Consider the following 12,265-nt stretch of genomic DNA (forward strand, 5'->3'; position numbering starts at 1 on the left):
ACTGCTTTGTTAGTGTGCTTATAAATATGGACAAATACAATTCATACTGGGTAAGAGAAGAGAGAAACGAGAAATGAAATGTCAACTGAGTGGCCTCAATCAATGACTTCCATTAGCGACTACAAAAAAAAAGAAAAAAAGGGTTTTCCTGTCCCTCTCGCTTAATGCCTAATGCAACCTTTCTGAAAGTAATCAATGGAATTTGCACTTTTCTCATTTAAAAGTGCCATAAACTGAAAGAATGAATAAATTGTTGGATTGTGCTAAAGTAATGACAACCCTGACAAATTTGAATGAATATAGAAATAATAAATGATTGAACATGCGAGGATTGTGTAGAAATTACAATTAAGATGATTTCAGACTATTTTTTAAAAGTCTTTATTCAACACACACCTTTTTTCCACCGTCATGTGGACTCAACTAAGGAAGTTTTACATGTATAAGAATGTCAACCATGCCTCACAACAAAATATGGAGTAGATATACAAGACAAGCAGCATTGAAATAAAAATACACACACATTCAAAAAATGTATACCCTTTTTAAGAGTGTCACCATAAGAGTTATTGCAAAGATGAATGGTTCCTAACAGCTTTGCTTTATAAACACTATTTAAAACTGAGAAAGAAAAATCAATTTTGAGCTGTTTAAATAAACCATGTGACATATTGATTTGATACGCACAAAGCAGTGACGCTTAATACAGTCTTTTACATATAATTTTAGCTTCATCATTACTTATTAAAATAGACTGCATGATCATCCCACCAGCCCTCCACTATATTTCCATTTAGCCGCCGTATACTATCAATCATCAATATTAATTATCCACCATGACCTCATGTTACAGTGGAGTATGAGGAAATGTTTCTGGTCTCATTCACATAACCCTTATTTTGTATTTCCCAATGTTTCAAAAATATCTTTCTGTTCAACATGTGACTGTTTCTCCAAAGTATGAGTGTGTATATATTTTTTTTATCTTCACTGTTCCAGTCTAGTAGCCAAGATGTATCCTTCCAAGTGATTGGAACTAAAAATAGAGCAGTCCATTCATTGAAATTCCAGCAGGCACACATCCAGCTATAATAGACAGGTGGATGAGTCCATTTCATTTCTTCACCAGAAATTCAAATGAAATAGCACTTTGGATAATTAGATGTACCCAGAGGAGCAGCAATATAGCATCACTAAAAACAATAAACTCTCAAGTCCCCAGTGTTCTTACTGAATAAAAAAAAGTTCTGATGAAAATGCTGTTCTTTCACACCTTGGCACACTGGACCAATTCACATTTCCACAACATATGTTTACCACTTGTGATGTTAATAAATCACCATGAAAGATTTCAGGCAGTAAACTATTTTATGACCCAGTCAACCTTTTTGAAAATGTGGCACGGCATGACCACTAAATCTTTTTCCACAAGTGATTTCGGCATCGTTCGAATCGAAAGCGTTGTTGCGTGCACGCAGAATAGTATGGGTCACTTTATATTTACTGGGTCAGAGCATCACCATGTACACAGGCCCTTAATAGTAGTACAACTTTTATTTTAGCTTTTACCTGGACAAAGACAACATTCTTAGAGAAGCCGTTTCTGTTACACTAATTCTATGCCCCATACGTCTTAGGTAAGGCAATTTTTTGGCCGTAACCCAGAAGCTATTCTAATAATTTTGAGCCCTCTGGAGACTTGCCGATCTTACTTATGAGAAGCCTACTCTGTAGCCCTAACTGTGTATTTTACAGAAAGTGCAGTGCATTGTCTTTCTATGCCGCTCCTGATGCTGCAGGTGAAGTTTAAATAAGTGATGGACCAATTTGATTGATATTCTGGGAAGATTTGTGTTTTGGGGGCATAAAAAGCTTCCATCTCATATTCATGAGTGAAAAAGCACCTGGCTCTTCTTTTTGATCTATACTCACACAACCTTTCACAAAAATATCAGATAGAGAAGTGTATCAACAATGCCTTTATTTTTACGTACTCCATGCCAAGGACAAGAATGATTGTTTTGACCATTGTTTTTTCAATTGCTAAAGTAAAATCTAAAACTTGGTCTGAAAAACCCTCAAAAACAAACCCCCCCTTCCCCATACAACCCCCCATACAACATAACAAATGACATGTTCCTGTCATTTTACACTTAGGATATCAACATGGTATTATATGTGTCAATTCTTCTTCTTGTATGACTTACTGTCATGATTTCTGTTATTTCATTTAAGAAGACGGCATGTAGAAAGACATCCTAATGAACATCACCCCCTGTGGTGATATGTCCATCAAGAACTTATGACCGTGTTCTTGATCATACTGTGTCCTTCAAGTAAAACGAACCCCTGCTACTAATTAGACCAAAGTGTAACTGTGAATCTGCCTGCCAAGCACAATTTGTGTTTACAATATGAAACAGCCTTGAGTTGCCTTTAGAGAAAAGTGATGAGCAAAAGTGACTTTAAAGTACGTAATGGAAAAAAAATCAAAAGGTAAACATACAGAATGCAGTACTTTGCCAAAGTCCACCTTGATTTTGCAGTTTTGAAATGAGCTGATGTTTTTTGTAAATAGGTCAATTGTAATATATTAATCTAATAGGAGCAAACCATCAAGTATTGTCAATTAATTCACCACAATTTGTAACCAAGGATAAAATTAACATTTGCTGTCATGTTGATGAGTGTCACCATTGTTTTCTTTATTCAGATAACACTGGATATTATGTTGATAAACCCTACTTCTATTCAACAAACGCCCAGATCATGTTTTACATTAATCTGTGAATAACATAGAGCTAGAGCTGAGTTAGAATAAAACTGATTTAAATGAAAGGCTTTAATAGAATGCAATCAGCTAATTAAGCAATGGTTTGGATTAGAAAAGTTTGGAATTTGAAGTCATCAGCGGCGGAGGTCAAAATTGCAGCAGGCTTTGTAAATAGCAACCTCCATTCAGTGACAGTTCATGCCATGTGCAGACATCCCTGGATGGTGGAATGGCAGGCAGCCATTTCACTCTTTTTGGTTTAATGATCTTGCCTGCTGAAGCAAGAGAGCTAACACTGCAAAGGAAGAAATGTTCCCACATGCAAAGGCGAGGGACAGCCAAGAGGTTAATCTCTTTTACATACTTGACTCAACATTCGGAGCACACGACATAGTGTTAGGAGTGGAGTCCACATTTTACCAGATAAGAGATCAGTGTTGTTTATATATCTGTCAGTAGTCTGAAGTGTTAAAATATCAGTGAAAACCACCAACTTCTGACCAAGCAGAATTCTCTTATATGTGGTAAACATCGTATCTTATATTATAATCTGGGAATACAAAAAAAAGTAATAAAACACTCAGAAAATCTATCAAATATTACTTTTGGTGACAGAAGAGTAATGTATTGTAGACTTGTTTCAAAAATTGGAAAAATACTGTGACTTCTTATATTGATGATTCGTACTGCTCAGTTTCTGTTATGGATGTGCTTTGTTTTCATATGTTTGGGATAAGAGCTAATCTAATCAAACTAAAGATACCACATTTTGTTTTCTTCTTAACATAGTTTTCTGAATGGCTTTCACATTGGTTATCTCGGTTGTGCTGTGGGATGAGCCACATTTAATTATAAATCTTGCTTGTTGATGAAAAGGGGGAAACAAAAACACAGAGCATTTGGACTGCAAAATTACTCTTACAGATTAAATGAAACAGAAACATCAGTATTTTGTAATGCTTCATGTATTAAGAACAAATGAAGCCAATCAGCTCCATTGTTCTGCTATTTCGCGTGCCAGAATAAGAATTGTACTTGATGTGTTTTTGTTTGGAGGAAAAGCACAAGGCTTATGAAATCACCATGGGTCTTATCTCATTTGTCAAAATGAATATTTGCTATTTTCACAAGATTTTTTGTGCATAAAATTTCAAATGTAAGATGAGGTATTTTTTTAAAAGCATTATGTCGTGCAAAGAATGATTCAGCCACTGGTTACCATGTAGGTGAGATTAATATTCAACCATTTACAGCCCCACATTGAGTGGCATGCCATCTGTGAAGACAAACTTGGCACAAATTACAGTCACGCTCAAACAACCTCTAAGTATGGCTGGTGCTTGTCACCCTCATTTCACTGCCTCACTTTAGTGAAATACTGCACAACTCCCCAAAAACAATCTTCTATCGATTTTGTGGCAGAAACCCATAGTATAGCGGACACTTAAACAAAGAAAATGTTCATTATCATTTTATCGAAGGTTTCACTGCATTCTTCTGACATTTTAGTTTTTTTGTTAGGCCACGGCCACCCCTGAAGAAGCCCAACTATAAGCTTTGATCATCATACAGTATGTGTTCAGTGAGGATCACCCAGCAAACATCTGGTTAAGTAAACCCTTGAAGAAAAGAAAGAAAAAACATCTGAAAACGAACACAGTAATAATAGTAATCGGACATAGGCTTTGTCGTCATCATCAACAACAAAAGCCTAATTGTCTCATACCTAGAACTGCGTATGACGAAATTGGTAGTGCTTCTCTATAAGGTGCATTTTCTCGGTAAAAGACCCAAATAAGTGATAATTTCGGACTCGGAATTTCACATTCTGCCATTATGGATACATCGCATCAATCCCCGAGCGGATCACTTACCTCTCACTGTCTTTCACTTACCTTCAGTCAGCCAGTAGGAGGCAGATCACCGCCCAACGTCTTTTCATATTACCTCACCCCGAAGTTATTACACAGAAGGGATCGTGTGTTGTGCTACTGCAAGTTTAGAATCCTGATGGATGTGGGAAAAAATGTCCTTAAGCCTATTTGTCCATACTTTGTGGGACCTATAGTCTCCCATAGGTATATTGCTGTGCTTGGGAAAATTGAATTGTGTGGTGTGTATCGCCCATTGTAGGACATATTAATAATATCACTTGTACATCCATTCAGCAGAAAACCAAAATGTCAAAGCCAAAGGCTAATGCTATTATTATTACTAGTGCTCCCATACAGTGTCATACCATCCATCACCGAGTGTAATGTGTTTGCCCCATTGGGTAGAAACAGAGGTACCTGTTGACATATTGTACACATTTGCAGTATTTATTTTGTGATGTTGATGAAGGGTTGTATACAGATGTTTAAATTGATGCAAAGAAACAGTCAGCCAAAAACAAATGTAGTGTACAATAACACACAGGTTAGTGTTTTGCTGTCCCTTCCACATAATGACAGAACATTACTCTTACATTTATAATTAACCCATGTAAGAGACCTAAAAAAAGGAAATATCCACACTTACTATTTGACCCACTTTTAAATCCTTTGGATTGAGATAAACAACACATTACTCCCCCTTCTCTTGTAGTAATGCAATATTTACTGTAACTGAGAAAATAATGTTACTCGAAATATTTTTCAAGCTTGACGGTAGTTGAATCAAAATCTTATCTAATGACACTTATTTATGCAATACTTTTACCATACATATCATTAGTTTTCTTTGACATTACTTACGGTCCAGTAACCCTCTCAAGGATGGTTGGTATGGAAGATGAATGAATGAATATATTTGACTTAATTTTCACTAAATAGGCCTCTGTTTGTCCTTTTGAACTAAATTAACATTTCAAGTTAGACCGACTATAACAATCACTATGCATAGACATGACCCTTGTCATCACAGAACAAAAGATGTGAAAAATTCTAGCTGCATTCAAAGCAAAGTAGACTCCAGCCAGCTATTCCAATCATCACAATCACTATCCAGAATTGCAATAGCTGTTTCTCCACTGTGTTTAAGAGCTGCCAAGGCTTGGATAATGTGGAGCCATACAATAGCACCCTGAGCTCACAGGAGACTTAACAACAGCGAGTGACCAGCCTCCAAAAGTGCAAGCCTGCATCATTGTATTGGTGGTGACGGGTCTCGGTGTGAGCAAGATGGGAGAGGGCATGAAAGGAAGATGGACGTGTCAAGAAAAAGAATGAAGGCGAACAATGCGATGTAATGAGACCATGATGGTGGACATGGAATTGCCGGAGTCTGTGCAATCTTCAAATTTATGCTCTCTTCAAAGATAATTTTCCTTTTTCAAGAACTCGGTAATCTACCGCTATTGTCTATCAGCGTGATTTGAATGCCTCAAGTTCACCGAGGAACTGAACTTGTGATATTTGATTCAAGGTGGGTATTATATTCATCACATTGTATTTAAATTCCGGCCAATTCCAGGTTATAATTACATAATCATTGACACAGACATTACTCAACCACAACCATTCATATTCATACCTAGGGGCAGTTTAGAGTGTTCAAGCAGCCTACCCTGCATGTTTTTGGGATGTGGAAGGAAACTGGAGTACCTGGAGAAAACTTCTATAAACTCCACACGGACCTGGAATTGAACCCTCTATCTAAAAATTGCTAGGCCACTGAGCTAACCGCTCAATCCACTGGCCCACCTACTGTCCAGTCGGTAGTCTTGAATTTTCCAAGCAACCTGGTTGATTGAATGCCATTTAGAGGATGTGTTCATGCAATGGTTGTTTTATTTTCAACCCTATCTGGGTTGCAAATGTTGTCATCGCTAATGAGAGACTACCTTGCAGACACAGTGCACCAATTCTCATGGTGCAAACCATGGTTTGTTTGAGCTGTGTTCACAAGAGTGATCCTGATCAGCAATTAGTGGCAATGTTGAGGATAAAAGCTGCTGCTGCTGACCTTTCAGTGGCATATGCAAGCTTGATGCAAAATGCTAGAAAGGAAATGAAAACTCAAAATGACACACTGATGGCAAGTCGACGCCGGATATGACAGCAGTTATGCAGTAGAATGATGTGATTTTTTGTACAGAGATGGAAAGACTTATTCCCCCCAAAAGTCATTCATCTTCCATACCGTGTACCCTCAAAGGGTTACGGAGGTTCCTGGAGCCTCACTCAGTTTACTTCTTTTCGAAAGGCAGACTACACCCAAAACTGGTCGTCAGGCAGCCATAAGGCACACAGAGAGACAATCCAGTCAGGCAAACTCTACACCACAAGGCGGCTACTGTGTACACTTTATCACCTTATTTTAGTTATGTATAGTACTAGTTATTAGATTGCTGGGCAGTCGGATTTGTACCTTCCCACTTAAAATATTTTTAAAAGTCTCTTTTATTTTATATTTAAATCTAAGAAAACCAAATTGAGCAGCAGAATTCATGAGAGAATATCAAAGTTTGCCCAGAAACATTTAGGATTAGCTATTAAGTTAATTTCATAACAAGAGAAATATCACTCCTCCTTTGATGTGGATTTAAACATTCAAACTGCCTGATGGTGTCGAGTTCCTCCTTCGGGTCTTTTACTGCCTGTAAGGTTTTATCAAAGCGCCTGGAAGTGAGAGCACTTCATCTTGTGTCTCTGCCCTTCTTTGCCTTCCCTTGATATATATTCGCTGATCTCATATTGATGTAGTGTTTGTTCTGCGGGCTGTGAATCACACTATACCAGATGTCTGATGATTTGCTGCACCAAAACACATGCGACGCTGTAAACAGGACTTATTTAATTAGAAAACTGCAAGTCCTGTCAACCTGCAAAGATAGTTTTATTTTATATTTACCTAAATCTCAACTTTCTCAGGGCCATGTATGCATAACAGATCATGCACACATATGTCTAAACATTGTAAACCACTGATACAATTTAATATCTTTCATGTTCAATATATATTTTAGAGGGCAGCTCAGTGAATAAGGTCAATTTGAAGATTAAATATCATGCCTTTGCAGTGTATTAAATGAGTATAGATTTTACAATATTTGCATCTTGTATCCTGGTTATATGTTTAAAACAACACCTCAAATGTATTGGTGTTGTTCTCAGTCCCATTATTTGGCCATCAAACTTATTTTTTAAACTTTTCTTTGTAGGCTTTTGGCTGTTTGTGAAATTAACGTGCGTCTCAAAACACAAGAATCAATGGATATGTATAACAAACCAGATTGTATTAACTTTCCATTCAATAGAAGCCCGAAATCATTTTGTTAACATTGACCGAGAATGCAGACTACTTAACAAATGACATTGAAATGATCTGATAAAGAAGCCTGATGGGACATTGTGTGAGACTTTTCATAATGTGCCTTTTACATAACCATAATAAGATCACCTCCTATGCTCTGTCCTCACTGTTTAGTTTAGTTTAGCTTCCCCCCAATAAGGGACAGCAGCATCTTTTAGTCCCGATGGGTTGTTTGAGATTATGACAGCCATTTGCCACCATGGATGGCTCATTATTCTCATTTAGTCATAAACACTGATGGCAATGCTCATTAACAAGGGACGCTCCAATCATTTCTGAGGCCACATTAAAACACTAAACCCAATTAGACCATTATCATTACTCAGTTGGGCTATCTAAAAATACCCAAGCATAGAATTCATGAGGGTAATTCTTTTGGTTACCTCGCAACACATCATTTACAGCTATCTTTTCCACTTCTGACATTTTCATCTCCACTTTACTGGATATAAACTGTTTGTACATTTTTCCCCCTTTTCTGTAATAATACCAGCAGAGACCAGCCAGATCCATTATTTTTAAACAAAGTAGTTTATTGTTTAATTAATTCTATTGCAGCACCTCATGTCTGAGAGATATTGCATGTATGTTGTATGGCAGGTATGTATAGCATATCTGAGAGAGATCATGCATTTTTAATATCACATTGCATTCTTCAGTGAAGGTTGCATAAAAAATGCTGATGCCATGAGGACCAATGAAGTTCAGGGCTAATTATGTCATTTATATTCAGTTGGGGTTTATGTTGTTTAAGGTGAAATCAAAGGCTCATTCTGCTTATATTATTTGTGGTTGGTATGAAGCTTGTTAACTTTGGCATGTCCATGAAATGGGCTCCATGTTCCATGTCCTGTTTAGTCTTTTCTTCTTAATATTTGATTTTACTTTCTGCTCATGGCCAATATGACAGTGCAAACAGTAAAGGTCCTGTAAATTAAAATTATGATTAATAAATTGTTGGATTGGGTGGAAAAAAATAATATTACACTTAATAATGCTTTAAAAAGGGGGAAGACATTTTTCTGTCAGTGCTAGGATACTGTGTGTGTAAGTTGCCATCTGTCAAAAGCAAACTTGGCTCTTACTCATGTTGATTCTAATGTGTTTAGTATGTTCCCTCTGTTAACACAATCGTACATCTTTGAAGCATCCAAACATAAGACATTCTGAAGGAAAATCAACAATTTTCTCAGTGTCTGTCTCAGTCTACAACATAACGGAACAAAATTTTATCTTTTTAAATCCTTAAAATAACCAATACTTTTTGTACAACTCATGTTACCCATTATACTGAATTTCCATATTTAGTATAATATAAAACGGTGCATGAAATCACCATATAATTTAACAATGAAAGTGTAAAAGTGCCTTAAAAATGCAAAAGTCCATCCATTTACCATGCATAATGGCGAATTTGCCAATTCCACTCAACACCAATTAAATATAAGAATCTATTATCACTCCATTTTTTTTCATATGCACATGGGAAATAATTTGGATATTTTAATGCCCTATATTCTATTTTCTAGATACACACAGGTTCACAGAGCTCACAATCTGTCCTGATGCAATTCATCAAAAAGGTTTACACCACCTACGCAGAAAATTACATGATCCTCCAAATGGCCCAGTCCTTTAGACTAGCTTCCTTCTGCCAAATTGTCAATCTGCCATGCATATGTTCAAGAATACAATCTCGCTATGCAGGTTTACCTCAAAGCCGTCTGCCAAATGGCCAGACTTGGGATTACTCAAAAATCATGATGTACCAATTCTTACCTTCTTGTATCCAAGTGGTCTCTATAAAAATATATTTAACAGACTTATGTAGGTAGTGCAAACTAATTGGTGACATGCATCACCAAGACAATAGCCAGATGGATTAAAACAGCAATTGTGGATTCATGCCTCATTAAGAGGCATTTCTGTTCCCTAGTAGAAAAAGTTGCTTTCTCATTTAACTGAAAAAGCTGAAAACACAGTCATTTTCACTAGACCATCATACAAGAGGATCACATGTATTCCCTTTACTCATTATGTCTTTCAATGATGAAAGGGGATCCAAACTCTATCCATTTGCTCTCTTTTTTGTAACCCATGGAGGACTCTCCATTAGTGCCAATTACTGCAGCTGGGTCAAATGGTAAATCGATGCTAAATTACTTTTTAGATCACAGGAAACTCTTAGTCGCTCTATTCCATCACCCTCACCATGTATTTGATCTGTTATCTCTATTCATTATTGAAAATAATAAGTATCACAATTTTTTTTTATAAAATAAAAGCACACGTTAAGATTTGTAATTACCGGTAGCTAGTTTACCTTTTAATGCATTATCTGATCAATTGAATGATTGCATTATGGCATTGTAACTCAGCCAATACTGAATATGTTTGACACCTTTTCTTATGTTCTGAAGAATCTTACCTTCTGGCAAATTTGCATGACATGATCTGACCTGATTGCAAATGAGAGCAAAAAAGGCTTGACATTCAGTTTAGATTGCATAAAATGTTAGACCTGCCTGTGCATAATCATATTGAGAGTACTTTGAGTGAATAGCTGAGCTCTCCGCCTTGGATGCAAATCACATGCCACTTGCATTCCACATTGAAGACACCCTTAATGGAAAATGTTCAGTTCCATACACAGTCTATTTTTTTTAATGATAAAAGCCTTAAAATATGCCTTAGGAACATTGACAGGGACTATTAGTGAAGCCTGGTAAGACAGCCTTACTTTTGACATGTACAAGATACATGGAAAGTTGTTTTGGTCTTGTGGTTTGAGCTGGATTTCAAAAACATTTAGGAGGGGAGTGGCAAACAAGCACGGATTGATTTTCAAACAAGGATGGCTTAAAATCGGATCAAATGAGTGCATCGGTGAACAAGAACTGCCATTTTTTTGTGAGAAACATCTAACACTACATGCTGTATTGTTGCGTACAGTGTTTTTTTTTTAAAACAGAGAACAAATGCTAAATGTCTTTGAGAAATATTTGGAAATTCGACTGTGTGGAAAGTTTTTGTGTTGTCTCACACATTGAACGAGACTTTATGTTCAATGGCCATACAGGCAAGAATGCACAAAATGTCCTAAAACTCTTGAAATTAGTACACATTCGTAATGACAAATAAAACCTACTGTGCACTTATTTACATAAAATCTAAACCTCTATGGGCTACTTGCTCCTGTAATTGAGAGTCATTAGTAGTATCCTGTTATATACGATAATTCCTTATATTCACTGAGCACTGTGGATTATCCAGATGATGTAAATGTTCTGTAATATTCTATTGTCTTAAATTCCCCCTTGACACCCTCATGTAGCTGAAAACTACATGGAAAAACATTCACTGGCTTCACAGGAAGAACAATAACAATTTAGACTGTGATTTTATTTCTTACAATATGAGTAATTAAATCTTATAGATTAGGTTTATCTTTTTTTGTGAATGGAATCTGTAGAAAACAGGTGTACTACTACATACACAGCACAGACCTGATTTCCTAAAGCAGTTCTACCCCCTTGTGGCCAAGATGCGAAAGAGAACAATAATGTTGCTTCAATGTGCTATGGTCAGCTAAATAGTCACCATTCAAGTGAATAATTGCTCATCACAACATGGCTTTACTCCTCAAAAATCAATCTCCATGTGAGTGGATCCACAAGAACCACTGATGTACATAATAGTGTGTGTTCATAAGATCAATAAACCACTTCCAGGTTAAAATCACTTTATTGTGAAACTTTAATACACAAAAACATGGACATTATTTATTTTTATATACCAACCTTTCTTTTTGTGTGTTATGTGTCTATTGCTGTACAAGTAAAATCTAATAATGTGATCAGAACTCATTTGAAAGACATAAGAAAATAGGGCCCTTCAACTTCATGGTAACCTTTCTCAAAAATTTAATACATACATTAGACACATGCAGTATAATTGCACAGTCACATTGAACAATTGTGAATATTACCACAGTGACTGTAGTAATGCGACACTCATCAAATTCATCTGCTTTACGGCATACCATCACGCGTTAATTCAGCTCCATTGGCAAGAGAGCAATATAATCCAATTTCCTGAGGAGTCATTACTTCACTGTGATTTCCTGATTCCAGTCTCAGTAATTGTTCTCAAGTTTAACTGACCATGCAAAGAAAATATCTTCTTTTCCTTTTGCAG

The sequence above is a fragment of the Stigmatopora nigra genome, chromosome 6 (assembly GCF_051989575.1).
Source record: "Stigmatopora nigra isolate UIUO_SnigA chromosome 6, RoL_Snig_1.1, whole genome shotgun sequence".
Classification (NCBI taxonomy): Eukaryota; Metazoa; Chordata; class Actinopteri; order Syngnathiformes; family Syngnathidae; genus Stigmatopora; species Stigmatopora nigra.